Raw genomic sequence first — 22,757 nt, 5'->3', positions numbered from 1 at the left:
AATTCCAGAATGTAAAAACCCAGAGTGCCGTTATACAGAGCGAGTTTAGTGGTGATGTGACCATAACTCCCATGCCTTATTATTGACTAAAGTCGTAGTCGGTTGTTTGTGTGAGTGAGTAAGATTTTACGCCCCTATTTGCAATATTCCAGCAATATCATGGCGATGACACAAGAAATGGGCTTCACAAATTGTACCCATGTGGGGAATCGAACCCGGGTCTTCGGCGTGACGAGCCAACACTTTAACCACTAGGCTACCTCACCGCCCCTAAGGTTGTTTGTACAATGACTGCCAGGTTGCCTCGTGTTATCACCGTATTACGAAACATTTTTTGTTGGGTTCTAAGTAATTTACCTACTTTCAATCAAGCCCAGTTAGTTTGTCTTTGTCAACGTATTGAGAAACATTTATGAGTTTGAGTTACATTGTTTAAGAAAAATCGTGTCTGCATTTACTTCGGGAGACGCTTATTACTTTTTGAACCAAGTCATTTCCCCTTGACTGTTAATAGATAGCATGTTATACGAAGGTGGGGTGTTTTAGCTAACATGTGACTGTTTCAAATCGAATGGGTGTGGTACAAACACGTTTACAATCATATTTAGAGTAGTGAGTGAGTGAGTTAAATTTTAACATCATATCGGTATTTTGAGTAGTGACTATTTGCAGATGGACACTGATGCTGCATCGTCTGTTTGTTTGTTGTTTGTTTGGCATGAAGACATTTTATATACAAGCCATGATCAGCCATTTTTTAACCTCGCGACATCGGGAAACATGGCTCGGATCCTGACTTGCGAAGAGCACGAAGAAAACCAGTCATAGCGTTAACGTCACGCGAGGCTATGACGATCTCGCGAGATTTATGACGTCGCTATGACGACAGTTTCACTATTGATACCGCCATTTTGTCGCTATCACACATTGCCGTCACACTGCCAGTTTTCTTCACCGTTTGCCTCACAGTTCGCTCATCTCCAGATACTATCAGCATGACTTCGTACACTCAAGGTAGTTCGTTATTTCTACTTAAGTTAGTGCTGTCCCTTTGCTTTCTGTTATGACGTATTTACTTAATTCAACATGAAGTAGGAAACTGTGGCCGGCTGGTGTCATCAAGGATGACTATTTGTGAATTGCTAATATGTTTTTCACGTTAACTGAGGACTTTTAAGCTTCCAAACTGTAAATAAAGGAAACAGGGAAAAACAACGCATTCACGAGTTAACGGTATATATTGGATTCAGCCCCTACACTCTATGAAATTTACTAGTCAATCAGTGTCTAAAGCTGACAATGGTTTCAGATGTGAATGTCAAGTAGTGTGGGATTACCTTCTGATATAGATTTAGGATTCAGTGAGTAGCTTTGAAGGGCACTATGTTTGACCAACAAATGCCAGCAGTGCAGCTGGTCAACACCTAAATTCTTAGAGATTCGTTTGTCATCCCAAACTGTTGAGGCCATATCCATGATACTTTACTAGCCCCTTTTAAAATCCCGTTATAACACAGTTGTTCTCGGGCTGTATGGAGGGGTGTTGCCTCGCAGAGACATTTTGAACTCTTGAAAGATGGCTTGTGTCAATGATAAAAGCTATCTTTTATAGGTTTGTGGCATGTTTTACAATTGTTTATGCGATAACCGAGACAACAAAGCATGTTCTTAGGTGTCCGAAAACCCACAGCACAACGATAAGTAAGGCGTTTATGTACACAACTGGTGCTTATTGAGGTTCCCTAGTACTTAACCAACATTAACTAACCCACTACCATACGAATTCTAATTTTTTTCACAATTGAAGTGATCAATTGTTTTCAGAAAAAGCACACAGTTGGTGATTACAAAGGTTCCATTACACTATTCCAAAATATTATTTTATTGAAATATCGTTTGAAGTGGCTAGTTCTAACCTACTCCCGAAAACTTTCTTACATACGATGAGGAGCAGATTCACTAACTATATATGATGTGATTGCATAGGTTCTACCTAACTGACAACATCATAAGTTTCAATATTTTAATTCACTTCAAACAAGGTTACTTCTGTACAATAACGTTCCATATAAACTCTCACTTTATATTTGGAGTGGCAAACTTTCAATAACAGCTTGCCTTCATAAAATGTTAGTATTGCTAAATTATGGTGGAAAATCCTAATGTAATGACATTTTTTGAAAATGCTATATTTTTTATTACAACTTACTCATTTTGGTGGTGTCGTCAACTAATGAAGACTTTGGGTTTAATGAAGACATTAGTTTTAATACAGTTGGGTCCAGTTTCTTGTATATAGATTTACATAACTTTCATTCCTTCTTTCCGACAGCTCTTGACCTCGTGATCAGGTTCCCTTTGAACTTTGACATCTGGGCCCCTCCTCGCCAAGTGGGTGTCTTAGGGAATCAGTTATTTTGTAAAACTGAAATTGTGTGTTTTGTATTCATGAATGTATCCACTTTATCTGTTACTAACATAACTCTCACCAATAATTTGAACACTAATGAGCAGTAATAATCACATATGTTAAATGCTAACATTCTTCTCAAATCATGATTATATTTTTAGCAAATCCATCTAACAACTTTCCTCCTCTTGTTCCACTTCCACCTTCTGTCACTCTCTTCATGTCCTTCTCTCCCTCCCTCTCAGCGTCCTACTGGGAGATACATGACCATCCTTGAGCCCCTGTCTGAGCTGCCCGTCCCTCCCACCTCCCTTCCTGCCCCCCTCTCTACCCCTTTCCTCCGTGATGCCCCTCACTTCGTTGATATCAACCTCGATGATGACGACACCCCGACCCAGTCCCCAGTTCGAGTCTTCCTGTCACGTGTGTCTGGATTCTTGAGGAGAGTGTTCCGTGTCAAGATGGACGCTTAGAGTGACATCTTGCTACTTCTTGGATTCTTAGGGAAATTGTTCCTGTCAAGATGAACGCTCATAGTGACATCTTGCAAACTCTTGGATTCTTGAGGAGAATGTTCTGTGTCAAGATGGACGCTTGCAGTGACATCTTTCACCTTTTGGATATTGTGCCATATAATAATTATTTACATTGAAACATTTGGTGACTTTTGGCATTTTTGGACCTTTTGAACACTTTTTATACTTTTCGGACCTTTCGGACATTTTGTGGGTTTGGCTTTTCTTAAAAATGTAGACTGTATGTCATACTGTGTTATACTTTAGTTTTTACTTGAACATTTTGGCTTTTTCGGACAAGATTCAATCTCAGTTTTACTTTAATCTGTACTGATTAAAACTATCTTAATTTCCTAGCCGTTTGTGTTTTCTTTTGTTACATAGCACACGACTTCTGTTTATTGTCAGTCATCTTGAACACCAAGTGCAGAAATACCCTACCCATGATGTATGGTTCATTTAGTCGCGGAACATGTCTGCCCTACATAGTTTCCGAGTTGGGTGTGTCATGGGGTTTCCTGTTGATATTTCCAGGCCATTTCATTGTGACTGAGTTAGCTGTTCTCGAGACCAGTTTATCAAACTTTCCACACATAACATACAAAATCTCTATTTCACTTTCATGCACCACCTCATTAATGCGTCAGTAGTTTTGTCCATGTCAGGTAATTCTTTTGCCCTGCGTCTAAAGTATGTTTAACGGACATCATGCAGTAACAATGGCGCATGTCCATAATAATTCCACAGTTTGTTTTGAGAGATTATCCGTGTCACCTGATAGTGAATCTTAAACACATGCATTGGACATAATCTGAATGGTATAATGAACTTTGCTCTTCTTTGAGATTTCTAACAATGATTTTTCCTTCTTTCCACAGGTAGAAGATAAGTGTCGCCCGTCTCGTAACAGATCACCAAACATTCTTAGTCAAAGAGTATCTCTCCAGCTGATGTGTGTCGCGTCTGTTATAAACATGTCACAGTGAAACATTGTAATAAACTTATAAAGCCGAACTTGAGTGTTATTCATATATAGTTCACTTCAAAGTACGTGGTGTAGTCTTAATGTGCATGAGTGAGTGGATCTAAGCCGCTTTCGACACCGGCTTGAGTGTTAGCGTTAGTCATCATTGTGTGAAAGTGATAAACTGATGCAGTAATTGACACGAGTATGGTACTGGTTTGGTTAACCCCACACTCAGCAATATTCCAGTTATATGGCGGCTGTCTGTACATAAGTCTGGACCAGACAATCCAGTGATCAACAGCATGAGCATCGATGTACACAATTGGGATACGATGACATGTGTCAACCAAGTCAGCGAGCCTGACCACCCGATCCTGTTAGTAGCCTCTTACGACAAGCATAGTCGCCTTTTGTGGCAAGCACGGGTTGCTGAAGACCTATTCTACTCCGGATCTTCACGGGTCACAAAGCTCTAGAGGCAAATAGGGCCAGGGTATACTCTCATAGACATAGATACTTATATATACCTGTTTTCACCTACACTCACAAGATTGAATTTAAAGGCGCTCCTGAACTAGAAAATGCACACAAATTCTAACCCAGTGTATATTTCTACATATCTATGCTGCTTGTGGATCAAGGTTGATGTAGACACTGGGTACAAGGTATTGTGAGACATGTCACCCGTCCTGGCTGTAGGCAGACACAAGGGCGATCAGGGAAGACCCACAACCAAAGTGGAGGGAAATAACATAGAATGAAGATACGAGAAAATAGTAATGAAAATAGATAGAGTAATCGTTTTGGGGTGGCTCGGTGATGGTGTGGTTTGGAACACCATGACATGTTATACACGGACGTGTCACTGTGTATACTACCGTGACCAAATGCTGGAAGCTCGCGCGGTGCCGACGTCACACAGGTCTCGTATTATCACTGAGGTCCTCCAACAGGAGAACATAACCTCCTTTAAAAAGATGGCCAGCACTAGACTTGTCACCCGTCGAACATGTTCGGGGTATTCTTGGACGGCGCGTACGTCTCTGTCGACAACCACTGACCAATATGAACGAAGTTGGCACTACTCTGTAGAAAGAATAGGATGGGAGGAACCAACATTGGACGTTTGAGTAGGGGTATGTCTCGTTGAATCCGGGATTGTCTTGAGAATGGAGACGGATTCACACGATACTAATGAGTTTGTCTTTTCAGGTATATGACACGAGGGACAGTTACTGCAGGGTGCTTTGGTCAATGATCTAACAAAATCTATTGTCATCTGATGTTTAACGACTAATGCTAATCTCAGTCAAGATGTCCCGCTGACACTATTTATCTCTTTAAGGTATTAAATATCAGTAGTTTCGTTGACTACCCCCTACTTTTTTAAATGGTATAGGTGAACAAATAAAAAGAGCACACTGATTGGTGTGTCGTGATGTTAGTCTTGCTTTATTATTTTGTTTTTATTTGCATATCGATTTCTTATAATGAATATTTTACGAAAACACTTTGTCTCTCCGTTTGTATTGAAAATACTTTTTAAAAGGATTATCCATACATAGGTGTATTCTTGTCAAAATTTGAAAACGATAAACTGACGTTCATTCACAAAGGAAGCTAACCTCCATTCGCTTTGTACGAAATTAGTTTGTCTTTGGGTGATTCTAAGTGGTTCGAGTGAGTGAGTGAGTTTTGTTTATCGCCGCTTTCAACATGACTTCAGTATGTCACAGCGTGTCATCTGGACACTGGGTACAATGTGTGAAGCCCATTTCTGGTGTCCCCCGCCATGATGTTGCTGGAATATTGCTAAAAGCGGCGTAAAACCAAACTCAGTCAGTCAGTCATCTGGACACGGGTCAAATATCATCGCCAGAATGGAACAGTTGAGATAGGCGCCTCTGTATAATTCCTTCTTAACATTTCTCAGGGGCGGTGGGGGTAGCCTAGCGGTTAAAGCATTCGCCCATCGCGCCGAAGACCTGGGTTCGTTTCCCCACATGGGGTACAATGTGTGCCGCCCATTTCTGGTGTCCCCCCGTCGTGATATTGCTGTAAAATTGCTAAAACTAAAAGCGACATAAAACCCAACTCGCCCACCCACTCTTAAAATTTCCTGTGTCAGGCCCCTGAAGCGCCTTAAAATCTGTTAAATTAGTCAAACAGATTGCAGTTAACGCCGCTCTCCCGATGTTCCAGCTTTATAACGGCGGTATGTAAAAATTGAATCGAACGAGAAATCCAGCGATCGACAACAAGGATCGTGTCATCCCATTCCGACAGTCGCCTCCTACGACAAAGCGAGGGAGCAAAATATACTTAACTGTTTGACATAAGGTAAAATACACTACCCTCAATAATTATTTATGCAAAGGTACAAAAACATAATTCCAGAATGTAAAAACCCAGAGTGCCTTTAAAGAGAGCGAGTTTAGTGGTGATGTGACCATAACTCCCATGCCTTATTATTGACTAAAGTCGTAGTCGGTTGTTTGTGTGAGTGAGTAAGATTTTACGCCACTTTTCGGGAGACGCCTATTACGTTTTGAACCAAGTCATTTCCCCTTGACTGTTAATAGATAGCATGTTATACGAGGGTTGAGTGTTTTAACTAACAGACTAAAGTGACTGTTTCAAATCGAATTGGTGTGATACAAACACGTTTACAATCATATTTAGAGTAGTGAGTGAGTGAGTTAAATTTTAACATCATATCGGTATTTTGAGTAGTGACTATTTGCAGATGGACACTGATGCTGCATCGCCTGTTTGTTTGTTGTTTGTTTGGCATGAAGACATTCTATATACAAGCCATGATCAGCCATTTTTAACCTCGCGACATCGGGAAACATGGCTGGGATCCTGACTTGCGAAGAGCACGAAGAAAACCAGTCATAGCGTTAACGTCACGCGAGGCTATGACGATCTCGCGAGATTTATGACGTCGCTATGACGACAGTTTCACTATTGATACCGCCATTTTGTCGCTATCACACATTGCCGTCACACTGCCAGTTTTCTGCACCGTTTGCTTCACAGTTCGCTCATCTCCAGATACTATCAGCATGACTTCGTACACTCAAGGTAGTTCGTTATTTCTACTTAAGTTAGTGCTGTCCCTTCGCTTTCTGTTATGACGTATTTACTTAATTCAACATGAAGTAGGAAACTGTGGCCGGCTGGTGTCATCAAGGATGACTATTTGTGAATTGCTATTTGCTAATATGTTTTTCACGTTAACTGAGGCCTTTTAAGCTTCCAAACGAAACAGGGAAAAACAACGCATCCACGAGTTAAGTATATTGGATTTAGCACCTACACCCTGTGAGATTTACAAGTCAATCAGTGTCTAAAGCTGACAATGGTTTCAAATATGAATGTCAAGTAGTCTGGGATTATCCCTTCTGATATAGATTTAGGGTCACGGAGTAGCTTTGAAGCTAAGGCCACTATGTTTGACCAACAAATGCCTGCAGTGCAGCTAAATTCTTAGAGATTCGTTTGTCACCCCAAGCTGTTGAGGCCATATCTATGATGATACTTTACTAGCCCCTTTTAAAATCCCGTTATAACACAGGTGTTCTGATCTAAACTGGACAAACAATGTTTTCAAACCCAATTCTTCTTCCGACAAACATATAATGTTGTCGGATCACCGGTTTTCGGACGTCATGCGTCTTCTGACGGCCGTTCTAACTCGGGCTGTATAGAGGGGTGTTGCCTCGCAGAGACATTTTGAACTCTTGAAAGATGGCTTGTGTCAATGATAAAAGTTATCTTTTATAAGTTTGTGGCATGTTTTACAATTGTTTATGTGATAACCGAGACAACAAAACATGTTCGTAGGTGTCCGAAAACCCATAGCACAACGATAAGTAAGGCGTCTATGTACACAACTGGTGCTTATTGAGGTTCCCTAGTACTTAACCAACATTAACTAGCCCACTACCATACGAATTCTAATTTTTTTCACAATTGAATTGATAAACTGTTTTCAGAAAAAGCACACAGTTGGTGATTACAATGGTTCCATTATACTGTTCCAAAATATTATTTTATTGAAATATCGTGTGGCTAGTTCTAACCTACTCCCGAAAATCTTCTTACATACGATCAGGAGCAGATTCACTAACTATATATAATGTGATTGCATAGGTTCTACCTAACTGACAACATCATAAGTTTCAATATTTTAATTCAAACAATTTAACAGGTTACTTGTGTACAATAACGTTTCATATAAACTGTCACATAAGTGACATTACATTTGGAGTGGCAAACTTCCAATGACAGCTTGCCTTCATAAAAAGTTAGTATTGCTAAATTATGGTGGAAAATCCTAATTTAATGACACGTTTTGAAAATGCTAATTTTTTTTATTACAACTTAACCATTTTGGTGGTGTCGTCAAAACTAATAAAGAGTTTGGTTTTTATGAAGACGTTAGTTTTAATACAGTTGGGTCCAGGTATTTGTATATAGATTTACATAACTTTCATTCCTTCTTCCGACAGCTCTTGACCTCGTGATCAGGTTCCCTTTGAACTTTGACATCTGGGCCCCTCCTCGCCAAGTGGGTGTCTTAGGGAATCAGTTATTTTGTAAAACTGAAATTGTGTGTTTTGTATTCATGAATGTATCCACTTTATCTGTTACTAACATAACTCTCACCAATAATTTGAACACTAATGAGCAGTAATAATCACATATGTTAAACGCTAACATTCTTCTCAAATCATGATTATATTTTTAGCAAATCCATCTAACAACTTTCCTCCTCTTGTTTCACTTCCACCTTCTGTCACTCTCTTCATGTCCTTCTCTCCCTCCCTCTCAGCGTCCTACTGGGAGATACATGACCATCCTTGAGCCCCTGTCTGAGCTGCCCGTCCCTCCCACCTCCCTCCCTGCCCCTCTCTCTACCCCTTTCCTCCGTGATGCCCCTCACTTCGTCGATATCAACCTCGATGATGACGACACCCCGACCCAGTCCCCAGTTCGAGTCTTCCTGTCACGCGTGTCTGGATTCTTGAGGAGAGTGTTCCGTGTCAAGATGGATGCTTAGAGTGACATCTTGCTACCAATTAGATTCTAAAGGAGATTGTTCCGTGTCAAGATGGACGCTTAGAATGACATCTTGCTACATCTTTGATTCTTAAAGAAATTATTCTGTGTCAAGATGGACGCTCATAGTGACATCTTGCAAACTCTTGGATTCTTGAGGAGACTGTTCTGTGTCAAGATGGACGCTTACAGTGACATCTTGATACCTGTTGGATTCTTGAGGAGACTGTTCCATGTCAAGATGGACGCTCATAGTGACATCTTTCACCTTTTGGACTTTGTGTCATATATTAATTATTTACATCGAATCATAAATACAAAATGTTTGGTGACTTTTTGCATTTTTGGACCTTTTGAACACTATTTATACTTTTCGGACCTTTCGGACATTTTGTGGGTTTGGCTTTTTAGAAAATGTAGAGTGTATGTGTTATACTTTGAAAAAACGTTTAGTTTTTACTTGAACATTTTGGCTTTTTCAGACAAGATTCAACCTCAGTTTTTACTTTAATCTGTACTGATTAAAAGTATCTTAATTTCCTAGCCGTTTGTGTTTTCTTTTGTTACATAGCACACGACATCTGTTTATTGTCAGTCATCTTGAACACCAGGTGCAGAAATACCATACCTCATCATACATGGTTCATTTAGTCGTGGGCGAGTTAGTGAGTGAGTGAGTTTTGTGTAACCACACTGAATTTATGTTAATGTTGTGCAGCAGTGTTCCAGCTTTCTGTCAGTAAATACTTGAGTCTGGACCAGTGGTTGACTGCATCAACAACGACAAGTGACGTCAGAACATGTCTGCCCAACGGTTTCGAGTGGGGTGTGTCATGGGGTTTCCTGTTGTTCTTTCCACGCCATTTCATTTTTACTGAGTTAGCTGTTCTCGAGACCAGTTTTATCAAACTTTCCACACATAACATACAAAATCTCTATTTCACTTTCATGCACCACCTCATTAATGTGTCAGTAGTTTTGTCCATGTCAGGTAATTCTTTTGCCCTGCGTCTAAAGTATGTTTAACTGACATCATGCAGTAACAATGGCGCATGTCCATAATAATTCCACAGTTTGTTTAGAGAGATCATCCGTGTCACCTGATAGTGAATCTTAAACACATGCATTGGATATAATCTGAATGGTATAATGAACTTTGCTCTTCTTTGAGATTTCTAACAATGATTTTTCCTTCTGTCCACAGGTAGAAGATAAGTGTCGCCCGTCTCGTAACAGATCACTGAACCATAGTCAAAGAGTATCTCTCCAGCTGATGTGTCGCGTCTGTTATAAACATGTAACAGTGAAACATTGTAATAAACTTATAAAGCCGAACTTGAGTGTTATTCATATATAGATCACTTAAAAATTCGTGGTGTAGTATTAATGTGCATGAGTGAGTGATTTGGATCTAAGCCGCTTTCGACCGGCTTGAGTGTTAGCGTTAGTCATCATTGTGTGAAAGTGATAAACTGATGCAGTAATTGACACGGATATGGTACTGGTTTGGTTAACCCCACACTCAGCAATATTCCAGCTATATGGCGGCTGTCTGAACATAAGTCTGGACCAGACAACCCAGTGATCAACAGCATGAGCATCGTTGTACACAATTGGGATACGATGACACGTGTCAACCAAGTCAGCGAGCCTGACCATCCGATCCCGTTAGTCGCCTCTTACAACAAGCATTGGTTACTGAAAATCAATTCTAACCCGGATCTCCACTCGAGGCAAATCTGGCATTTCGGCACCAGACATCTGAACGCGTTGTATCCTTGGTTGGTGTCTTAAACACCAGTGGAAGGAAGGTGCTCAGCAATCGTTTCGAACCCTTCCTACTCAACTCGATTGACCTGTTCAGAAATTAGACAGACGGTGATGGCTCCCGAAACAAAGCTCTAGAGTGAGTTTAGTTTTACGCCGCACTCAGCAATATTCCAGCTATATGGTGGCGGTCTGTAAATAAACGAGTCTGGAGCAGACAATCCAGTGATCAACAGCATGAATATCGATCTGCGCAATTGGGAACCGATGACATGTGTCAACCAAGTCAGCGAGCCTGACCAAACGGTCCCGTTAGTCGCCTCTTACGACAAGCATAGTCGCCTTTTGTGACAAGCATGGTTGCTGAAGACCTAGTCTACCCCGGATCTTCACGGGTCACAAAGCTCTAGAGGCAAATAGGGCCAGGGTATACTCTCATAGAAAAAGATACTTATATATATACCTGTTTTCACCTACACTCACAGGATTGAATTTAAAGGCGTTCCTGAACTAGAAAAAACGCACACGCACAAATTCTAACCCAGTGTATATTTGCTACTGAACATATATATGCTGTGTTTGCATCATGGTTGATGTAGACACTGGGGACAAGGTATTGTGAGACATGTCACCCGTCCTGGCTGTAGGCAGACACAAGGGCGATCAGGGAAGACCCACAACCAAAGTGGAGGGAAATAACATAGAATGAAGATACGAGAAAATAGTAATGAAAATAGACAGAGTAATCGTTTTGGGGTGGCTCGGTGATGGTGTTAGACTAATGCTTAGTCTCTAAATATATATAAGTTTGATAGTAACAAACAAGCCCATTTAAATTGAAAAGGAGCCCCAGGGAGACCAGAGATTCCTGAACCTGAGGAAATCTAGACTTACTGTATTTTGGGCTTTAAGCACTGCAGAGAGGGCTAGGCTGTAGGGAATATAATGAGGTTCAGGGACTGTGAGACGACTATGGTGGTGTGGGTTGGATCACTTTGACTGTCACAACACCATGACATGTTATACACAGACGTGTCACTGCGCAGTACTACCGTGACCAAGTGCTGGAGGCTTATTGGTGTCTTATGTTCGCCGACGTCGTTTGTGTTTCAGGATGACAACTCAAGAGCACAGAGGCCTCCAATTCTCACTGAGTATCTCCAACAGGAGAACATAACCTCCTTTAAAAAGATGGCCAGCACTAGACTTGTCACCCGTCGAACATGTTCGGGGTATTCTTGGACGGCGCTTACGTCACTGTCGACAACCACTGACCAATATGAACGAACTTGGCACTACTCTGCGGACAGAATGGGATGGGAGGAACCAAGGTGACATTGGACGTTTGAGTAGGGTTATGTCTCGTTGAATCCGGGATTGTCTTGAGAATGGAGACGGATTCACACGATATTAATGTGTTTGACTTTTCAGGTAAATGGCATGACAGACTTACTGCAGGGTGCTTTGGTCAATCATCTAACAAAATCTATTGTCATCTGACGTTTAACGACTAATGTTAATCTCAGTCAGATATCCCTCTGACACTATTTATCTCTTTAAGGTATTAAATATCAGTAGTTTAGTTGACTACCCCCTACTTTTTTAAATGGTATAGGTGAACAAATAAAAGGAGCACACTTATTGGTGTGTCGTGATGTTAGTCTTGCTGAATTATTTTGTTTTTATTTGCATATCGATTCTTGTAATGAATATTTTACGAAAACACTTTGTCTCTCCGTTTGTATTGAAAATATTTTTAAAAAGGTGTCGCGGGTTCAGGCTTTATTCTTGCCAAGCAGACAAAATAACGGACGGAGACCCTCGTTGGTGTAAAACATCTCGTTTATTGACTGTTAATTATACAACATTAGTAACATGTTGTGTCAGCCATGCATGTGTGATGGCTGACGGATGACAATTGAATGTGAATCAATCAGGCATATTAATTATTCAATTGATAATCAAATAGCACAGTGACATACGTTATAATTATGATAACCATTGAATAATGTTGATTGTTTACATTATGACGTCACATACAGGTGATGCATCATATTATTGCTAAAAATATAGACAGTTGGTGTTGATAATAAAAGGTTTATAAAATATATTATAATTATACTTTCACAAACTGTCTTACGTGCTAGTGCTTAAGTTAGTACGTGATACGCGATAGATATGTTTACTTTATGCGCGATCGGTGACAAATATGTTTACTAACTTAAGATACTTAACTGATAATAATTAGATATTTAGCACTATGAAATAGAGAAAGGATATAGAGAGGGTGCTTACCTGTGAATTATACAACATTAGTAAGATTTTGTGTCAGCCATGCATGTGTGATGGCTGACGGATGATAATTGAATGTGAATTCAAATTCAAACGTTCTTTCACAAAGGGAGCTAACCTCCATTCGCTTTGTAGGAAATTAGTTGGTCTTGGAGTGATTCTAAGTGGTTCGAGTGAGTGAGTTCTGTTTATCACTGCTTTCAATATGACGTCAGTATATCTGAGCGTGTCATCTGGACACGGGTCAAATATCATCGCCAAAATGGAACAGTTGAGATAAGCGCCTCTGTATAATTCGTTCTTGACATTTCTCAGAGGCGGTGGGGGTAGCCTAGTGGATAAGAACATTCGCCCATCACGCCGAAGACCTGGGTTCGATTCCCCACATGGGTACAATGTGTGACGCCCATTTCTGGTGTCCTCCGTCGTGATATTGCTGGAATATTGCTAAAAGTGGCGTAAAACCCAACTCGCCCACTCACTCTTAAAATTTCTTGTGTCAGGCCTCTGAAGCGCCTGTAAAATCTGTAAAATTAATCAAACAGATTACAGTTAACGCCGCTCTCCCGATGTTCCAGCTTTATAACGGCGGTCTGCAAATATTTGAATAGATCGAGAAATCCAGTGATTGACAACATGGGCATCGAGTCAGCCTGGTCATCCGATTCTGTCAGTCGCCTCCTACGACAAAGCGAGGGAGCAAAATATATTTAACTGTTTGACATAAGGCAAAATACACTACCCGCAGGAATTATTTATTCAAAGGTACAAAAACATAATTCCAGAATGTAAAAACCCAGAGTGCCGTTATACAGAGCGAGTTTAGTGGTGATGTGACCATAACTCCCATGCCTTATTATTGACTAAAGTCGTAGTCGGTTGTTTGTGTGAGTGAGTAAGATTTTACGCCACTATTTGCAATATTCCAGCAATATCATGGCGATGACACAAGAAATGGGCTTCACACATTGTACCCATGTGGGGAATCGAACCCGGGTCTTTGGCGTGACGAGCCAACACTTTAACCACTAGGCTACCTCACCGCCCCTAAGGTTGTTTGTACAATGACAGCCAGGTTGCCTCGTGTTATCACCGTATTACGAAACATTTGAGTTAGGTTCTAAGTAATTTACCTACTTTCAATCAAGTCCAGTTAGTTTGTCTTTGTCCACGTATTGAGAAACATTTATGAGTTTGAGTTACATTGTCTGAGAAAAATCGTGTCTGCATTTACTTCGGGAGACGCTTATTACTTTTGGAACCAAGTCATTTCCCCTTGACTGCTAATAGATAGCATGTTATACGAGGGTGGAGTGTAACAGACTAAAGTGACTGCTTCAAATCGAATTGGTGTGGTACAAACACGTTTACAATCATATTTAGAGTAGTCAGCGAGTGAGTTTAATTTTAACATCATATTGGTATTTTGAGTAGTGACTATTTGCAGATGGACACTGATGCTGCATCGTCTGTTCGTTTGTTGTTTGTTTGGCATGAAGACATTCTATATACATGCCAAGATCAGCCATTTTTAACCTCGCGACATCGGGAAACATGGCTGGGATCCTGACTTGCGAAGAGCACAAAGAAAACCAGTCATGGCGTTAACGTCACGCGAGGCTATGACGATCTCGCGAGATTTATGACGTCGCTATGACGACAGTTTCACTATTGATACCGCCATTTTGTCGCTATCACACATTGCCGTCATACTGCCAGTTTTCTTCACCGTTTGCCTCACAGTTCGCTCATCTCCAGATACTATCACCATGACTTCGTACACTCAAGGTAGTTCGTTATTTCTACTTAAGTTAGTGTTGTCCTTTGCGTTCTGTTATGACGTATTTACTTCATTCAACATGAAGTAAGGAACTCTGCCCCTCTGGTCGGCTGCTGTCATCAAGGATGACTATTTTTTGTGAATTGCTCATATGTTTTTCACGTTAACTGAGGCCTTTCAAGCTTCCAAACTGTTAATAAACGAAACAGGGAAAAACAACGCATCACGAGTTAACGTTAGGCTATATTGGATTCAGCACCTACACTCTATGAAATTTTCCTTATCTATGGGATTACCTTCTGATATAGATTTAGGATTCAGTGAGTAGCTTTGAAGGGCACTATGTTTGACCAACAAATGCCAGCAGTGCAGCTAAATTCTTAGAGATTCGTTTGTCACAAACAAACAATGTTTTCAAACCCAATTCTGGGGCAATTCTGTTTCCGACAAACATAAAATGTTGTCGGATCAGAGGTTTTCGGACGTCATAAGTCTTCTGACGGCCGTGCTAACTCGGGCTGTATGGAGGGGTGTTGCCTCGCAGAGACATTTTGAACTCTTGAAAGATGGCTTGTGTCAATGATAAAAGTTATCTTTTATAAGTTTGTGGCATGTTTTACAATTGTTTATGCGATAACCGAGACATCAAAGCATGTTCTTAGGTGTCCGAAAACCCATAGTACAACGATAAGTAAGGCGTTTATGTACACAGCTGGGGCTTATTGAGATTCCCGGCCTAGTACTTAACCAACATTAACTAACCCACTACCATACGGGTTCTAATTTTTTCACAGTTGAAGTGATAAATTGATTTTTAAAAAAGCACACAGTTGGTGATTACAATGGTTCCATTATACTGTTCCAAAATACTATTTTATTGAAATATCGTTTGAAGTGGCTAGTTCTAACCTACTCCCGAAAAGTTTCTTACATACGATCAGGGGCAGATTCACTAACTATATATGATGTGATTGCATAGGTTCTACCTAACTGACAACATCATAAGTTTCAATATTTTAATTCAAACATTTTAACAGGTTACTTGTGTACAATAACGTTCCATATAAACTGTCACATAAGTGACATTACATTTGGAGTGGCAAACTTTCAATGACCGCTTGCCTTCATAAAAAGTTAGTATTGCTAAATTATGGTGGAAAATCCTAATTTAATGACATTTTTTGAAAATGCTAAAAAAATTTATTACAACATACCCATTTTGGTGGTGTCAAAACTAATGAAAAGTTTGGGTTTTATGAAGACGTTAGTTTTAATACAGTTGGGTCCAGGTATTTGTATATAGATTTACATAACTTTCATTCCTTCTTCCGACAGCTCTTGACCTCGTGATCAGGTTCCCCTTGAACTTTGACATCTGGGCCCCTCCTCGCCAAGTGGGTGTCTTAGGGAATCAGTTATTTTGTAAAACTGAAATTGTGTGTTTTGTATTCATGAATGTATCCACTTTATCTGTTACTACCATAACTCTCACCAATAATTTGAACACTAATGAGCAGTAATAATCACATATGTTAAATGCTAACATTCTTCTCAAATCATGATTATATTTTTAGCAAATCCATCTAACAACTTTCCTCCTCTTGTTCCACTTCCACCTTCTGTCACTCTCTTCATGTCCTTCTCTCCCTCCCTCTCAGCGTCCTACTGGGAGATACATGACCATCCTTGAGCCCCTATCTGAGCTGCCCGTCCCTCCCACCTCCCTCCCTGCCCCTCTCTCTACCCCCGTCCTCCGTGATGCCCCTCACTTCGTCGATATCAACCTCGATGATGACGACACCCCGACCCAGTCCCCAGTTCGAATCTTCCTGTCACGTGTGTCTGGATTCTTGAGGAGAGTGTTCCGTGTCAAGATGGACGCTTAGACATCTTGCTACATCTTTGATTCTTAAGGAGAGTGTTCCGTGTCAAGATGGACGCTTAGAGTGACATCTTGATACTTCTTGGATTCTTAGGGAAATTGTTCTTGTCAAGATGGACGCTCATAGTGACATCTTCATACCTGTTGGATTCTTGAGGAGAATGTTCTGTGTCAAGATGGACGCTTGCAGTGACATCTTTCACCTTTTGGACATTGTGTCATATAATAATTATTTACATTGAAATATTTGGTGACTTTTTGCATTTTTGGACCTTTTGAACACTATTTATACTTTTCGGACCTTTCGGACATTTTGTGGGTTTGTCTTTTTCAGACAAGATTCAACCTCAGTTTTTACTTTAATCTGTACTGATTAAAAGTATCTTAATTTCCTAGCCGTTTGTGTTTACTTTTGTTACATAGCACACGACATCTGTTTATTGTCAGTCATCTTGAACACCAGGTGCAGAAATACCATACCTCATCATACATGGTTCATTTAGTCGTGGGCGAGTTAGTGAGTGAGTGCGTGTTGTGTAACCACACTGAATTTATGTTAATGTTGTGCAGCTGTGTTCCAGCTTTCTGTCAGTAAATACTTGAGTCTGGACCAGTAGTTGACTGCATCAACAACAACAAATTACGTCAGATCATGTCTGCCCAACGGTTTCGAGTGGGGTGCGTCATGGGGTTTCCTTTTGTTCTTTCCACGCCATTTCAATTAGACTGAGTTAGCTGTTCTCGAGACCAGTTTTATCAAACTTTCCACACATAACATACAAAATCTCTATTTCACTTTCATGCACCACCTCATTAATGTGTCAGTAGTTTTGTCCATGTCAGGTAATTTTTTTGCCCTGCGTCTAAAGTATGTTTAACTGACATCATGCAGTAACAATGGCACATGTCCTTAATAATTCCACAGTTTGTTTAGAGAGATCATCCGTGTCACCTGATAGTGAATCTGAAACACATGCATTGGATATAATCTGAATGGTATAATGAAGTTTGCTCTTCTTTGAGATTTCTAACAATGATTTTTCCTTCTGTCCACAGGTAGAAGATAAGTGTCGCCCATCTCGTAACAGATCACCGAACATCCGTAGTCCAAGAGTATCTCTCAAGTTGATGTGTATCGCGCCTGTTATAAACATGTAACAGTGAAACATTGTAATAAACTTATAAAGCCAATCTTGAGTGTTATTCATATATAGTTCACTTCAAAATATGTGGTGTAGTCTTAATGTGCATGAGTGAGTGATTTGGATCTAAGCCGCTTTCGACACCGGCTTGAGTGTTAGGTTAGTCATCATTGTGTGAAAGTGACAAACTGATGCAGTAATTGACACGGGTATGGTACTGGTTTGGTTAACCCAACACTCAGCAATATTCCAGCTATATGGCGGCTGTCTGAACATAAGTCTGGACCAGACAACCCAGTGATCAACAGCATGAGCATCGATGTACACAATTGGGATACGATGACATGTGTCAACCAAGTCAGCGAGCATGACCACCCGATCCTGTTAGTCGCCTCTTACGACAAACATAGTCGCCTTTTGTGGCAAGCATGGGTTGCTGAAGACCTATTCTACTCTCATGGACATAGATACTTATATGTACTTGTTTTCACCTACACTCACAAGATAGAATTTAAAGGCGCTCCTGAACTAGAAAATGCACACAAATTCTAACCCAGTGTATATTTCTACATATCTATGCTGCTTGTGGATCAAGGTTGATGTAGACACTGGGTACAAGGTATTGTGAGACATGTCACCCGTCCTGGCTGTAGGCAGACACAAGGGCGATCAGGGAAGACCCACAACCAAAGTGAAGGGAAATAACATAGAATGAAGATACGAGAAAATAGTAATGAAAATAGATAGAGTAATCGTTTTGGGGTGGATCGGTGATGGTGTGGTTGGGAACACCATGACATGTTATACACGGACGTGTCACTGTGTATACTACCGTGACCAAATGCTGGAAGCTCGTGCGGTGCCGACGTCACACAGGTCTCGTATTATCACTGAGTATCTCCAACAGGAGAACATGACCACCTTAAAAAGATGGCCAGCACAAGGTCCAGACACCCGTCGAATATGTTGGGGATATTCTTGGACGGCGCGTACTTCACTGTCGACAATCACTGACCAATATGAACGAACCTGGCACTACTCTGTAGAAAGAATGGGATGGGAGGAACCAAGGTGACACTGGACGTTTGAGTTGGGGTATGTCTCGTTGAATCCGGGATTGTCTTGAGAATGGAGACGGATTCACACGATATTAATGTGTTTGACTTTTCATGGTAAATGACACGAGGGGCAGTTTCTGCAGGATGCTTTGGTCAATCATCTAACAAAATCTGTTGTCATCTGATGTTTAACGACTAATGCTAATCTCAGTCAAGATGTCCCTCTGACACTATTTATCTCTTTAAGGTATTAAATATCAGTAGTTTCGTTGACTACCCCCTACTTTTTTAAATGGTATAGGTGAACAATTAAAAAGAGCACACTGATTGGTGTGTCGTGATGTTAGTCTTGCTTTATTATTTTGTTTTTATTTGCATATCGATTTCTTATAATGAGTATTTTACGAAAACACTTTGTCTCTCCGTTTGTATTGAAAATACTTTTTAAAAGGTTTATCCATACATAGGTGTATTCTTGTCAAAATTTGAAAACGATAAACTGACGTTCATTCACAAAGGAAGCTAACCTCCATTCGCTTTGTACGAAGTTAGTTTGTCTTTGGGTGATTCTAAGTGGTTCGAGTTAATGAGTGAGTTTTGTTTATCGCGGCTTTCAACATGACTTCAGTATGTTACATGTATATGGCAGATGTATAATCCTTGAAACCATATTAAGCAGAGCCTTCAATATTGTACACCAACACACCTTAAAATTATCTAAATGAATTGCTCTTTGTGAGATTTTACTTTGAAATTATCTAATTTGCAGTGTGCAAGTAGATGTGACTTTCAAAAATGTAACAGCCTTTTCATGAGGCCAGCCAAATATAAGAATACTTGGTGAAATTCAACAATTCAATCAAGATGAGATATACTATCACAGAAAGCAGAGTTAACATCAGACAGTGGGAAAATAACACAAACAAGGTCATATAACATAACTGCATGTATTGTTTCATAAATGCCATACACCACATTACAGTTACACATGCTGTACATATACAAATATATATATATATATTCCAAACAGAAAAACATACACTTTGGTGTATTTGGTTTTGTTTATGGCAGTCTGGTTGTAACAAAAGAACAAAAAAATTAAAACTTTGACAAATTATAACAAGAATAACATGTAAATAATGAAATATAGGTGAGGTGAGGGACATACCACATAAAAACTACAAAGATTTCTTGTGCAGATGTCGGTATTATTGAAACATCTTCCAAATACGTTTCAACCAACACAAATTTCTCAGTTATTTAATTACTATTTTAGGTCTGAATATCCAAAGAAAAGATTATAGCAAATGTTTAATGTCATCAAAAGTAAAATGTATGAAAGTAGAATTGTATCATGTGACAAGCTTGACAATACTGTGTTACAAGAGAGACCTATGAGATGTTTATATCTTAAAACTAAATAACTTTTTGTGATAATTAGTTCTTTCAAGTTGCATTCAAACCATTACATCAATGACAATTAAACTTACACCTTAAACACAATTTGATCAATAAGTAGGGTCAATAAGTACATCAAAACGCATGATAATTCCAAGAAAAGAAGGAACTTTCTAACCATGACAGGGGACCATTATGTGTTTTACTTATTGTTACCTAGACAGGGATATTTACAAGGAGAATAATCAATATCAGACTTAACAACTATTCCAACAAGAACCATCAGAAGATGACACAATCCCCCCGGCCCCCACATATTTGAAAGAACAAATCATCTGGCAGTTACTTAAAGTCCAGCTTGATTTTTTTAGACTACGTCCAAATCGCTTCCATGGAAATCATGAAAAATATAATTTTCTATAAATATGCTCTGCTGAAGTTCTGTTGAAAGATATTGAAAGGTTTTTGACTTGTGACTCGGACTGAAAATCTACCCCTTCTTTTTGAGACTAAATCCAAATGGTTTCCATGGAAACCGAGAAAAATTACAAATGACAGAAATCTGTAAATAGCTAAAGGCACCACTTTGGGATCTACTTCAATTTAACTTGTGAAAACTGTGGCAGATTTTTTTTTTTTAGTTACATGTAGCAGAATTGTTTTAATTCAGCAAACATTATGGATAGTTTAGTATAAATTTCATTACATGACGTTTTCCCATTGAAAACAACTTAAAGTTGTAGGGTAAAGGGTTTCCAGAAGCAGGATGCTGCTCAAGAATTAAAATACCTAACATAACATAAATCAAGAAGAAATAGAAATAAAGATAGAGATTTCTTTATACAAGATTTCTTCCGACTCGGTAATTAAAACTGATGAACTTGGGCTTATCTCAGTGTCTGGTTGTCTTGAAAGTCCAGTTGCTTTTCAGAGATGGTTCCTGTCACAGAAAACAAAAAAACATATGACAGCGGTGTATTTTACCCCGAGCCCTCCCAATGAAAATAACTTCACCATAAGGCATCCACACTTCATTTATTCCAGGAAGGTTAATTGTACATGGTAAATGGCAGCGAGGAAACAACAGGCAGAGTTTTATACTTCGTGACTAATTGCATAAATGTTGACCTAAATGTGACAGCGTCAGTGAGGTCTTAGTTATAAAGAAATGACAACATTCACAGATATTACATGTCATGTGACTAAAACTTTACCATGAGTTTACGAACAATGCCTTGAGTACTTACACTATGGTAGCCTGCAGTTTGTTAGATTTAGTAACTCTGAGTTGGGTGAAAACCCAGTGGCGCGCAATTGCGCTTCTACATGGTAAATAAACCAAACTTTGGCACAGAAGAGCATTCCTGCATACCGCTAAAATATTCATGGATTCATATTGTATGAGTTGAAATAATCTGATTACTTACATTTTCTTCTCAATATACTTGAAATGAATTCTTTTCTTTGTCATGTCACTGAATTCAATTAGCACATATTCTGAAAAACATGAAAAACACATTCAGTCTTTTCATTTCAGGTATAAACACATTCAACATGCTTTAGAAATATATTAGACACAATAACAATGTAAGGTATATAATAAATATGAATCATAATTTGAATATATAAGCTATTTGTATAATGTTAGAAATACCTCCACCAACACGCTCAACATGGCCAGGGTATCGAGCTGCTCTGTGCACCAACCATGGAGCCTCAATCTTGTCACCAGTCTTCAACTAGACAAACATGTACAACATGTGTATTTATTCTCGTAAGCTTTCACAAAGTGTAAAACATCACAGCCAAAATATCTAGCAATACAAATATGTAGCTTCTTCAGAGCTGTTGAGGTTAATGTGATATAAAGATTTACATATACAGCTAAAGGAAATACATTGTACTCACTGAAGAAGACATACCTCAAACCTGACCTTCTTTGTTGAAAGCCACTCATCCAAGTTATAACCAGTCCAATGTATTTTAACTCTTTCCTTCTGTACTGACAATACTTTCGCTTTATACCTGTTTTTAATCAAGATAAAAAGAATTATGATTTATGGAAACATGAAGGTTCACACAAATATTTATCTCCACTGTTTTGTTTTAACTTAAGAATGCTCCACTGACATTTTCCTGGTTTCTTATTTAGTCGATTATGACAGCAGAAAAGAAAGTGTATGCATGTTCTTCCAAAATAAACAGTTAACCTTAAAGTCCTATCAACCACTAAACACTTTCTACCTGGAAAAATTAACGCCGCTTTTTAATGTCAATACTGAAATGTCTATATCCTTCTTGAACAATAACTTTCACTACAGATTATAGCTCAAGTAACTACTAGGGCAGAACTGAAGTAACTGTAGTAATAACCAGAGAGATGGGAATGATATTTGCTAATTTCAAACCTATCAAATTTGTTGTTGTAGATTTGCCAAATATGCAGAATCACTTCAGGTATGAAAAATAAACTACTGCA

General features: G+C 39.4%; 2 long non-coding RNA genes across 2 annotated transcripts; both read left to right on the top strand.

Moving 5' to 3' along the window:
- Window positions 1–994: 994 nt before the first annotated feature.
- Window positions 995–3,840, top strand: LOC124289906. Its single transcript, XR_006901782.1, has 3 exons — window positions 995–1,014; window positions 2,333–2,391; window positions 3,804–3,840. It is a non-coding gene; the product is annotated as an uncharacterized LOC124289906 (long non-coding RNA).
- Window positions 3,841–6,959: 3,119 nt separating this feature from the next.
- On the top strand, window positions 6,960–10,234 carry LOC124289930. Its single transcript, XR_006901797.1, has 3 exons — window positions 6,960–6,979; window positions 8,410–8,468; window positions 10,164–10,234. It is a non-coding gene; the product is annotated as an uncharacterized LOC124289930 (long non-coding RNA).
- Window positions 10,235–22,757: the final 12,523 nt, after the last annotated feature.

This window comes from Haliotis rubra, unplaced genomic scaffold, assembly GCF_003918875.1.
Source record: "Haliotis rubra isolate DU_JTF1 unplaced genomic scaffold, ASM391887v1 Scf451, whole genome shotgun sequence".
Classification (NCBI taxonomy): Eukaryota; Metazoa; Mollusca; class Gastropoda; order Lepetellida; family Haliotidae; genus Haliotis; species Haliotis rubra.
This window is presented reverse-complemented; position numbering and strand designations above follow the sequence as displayed.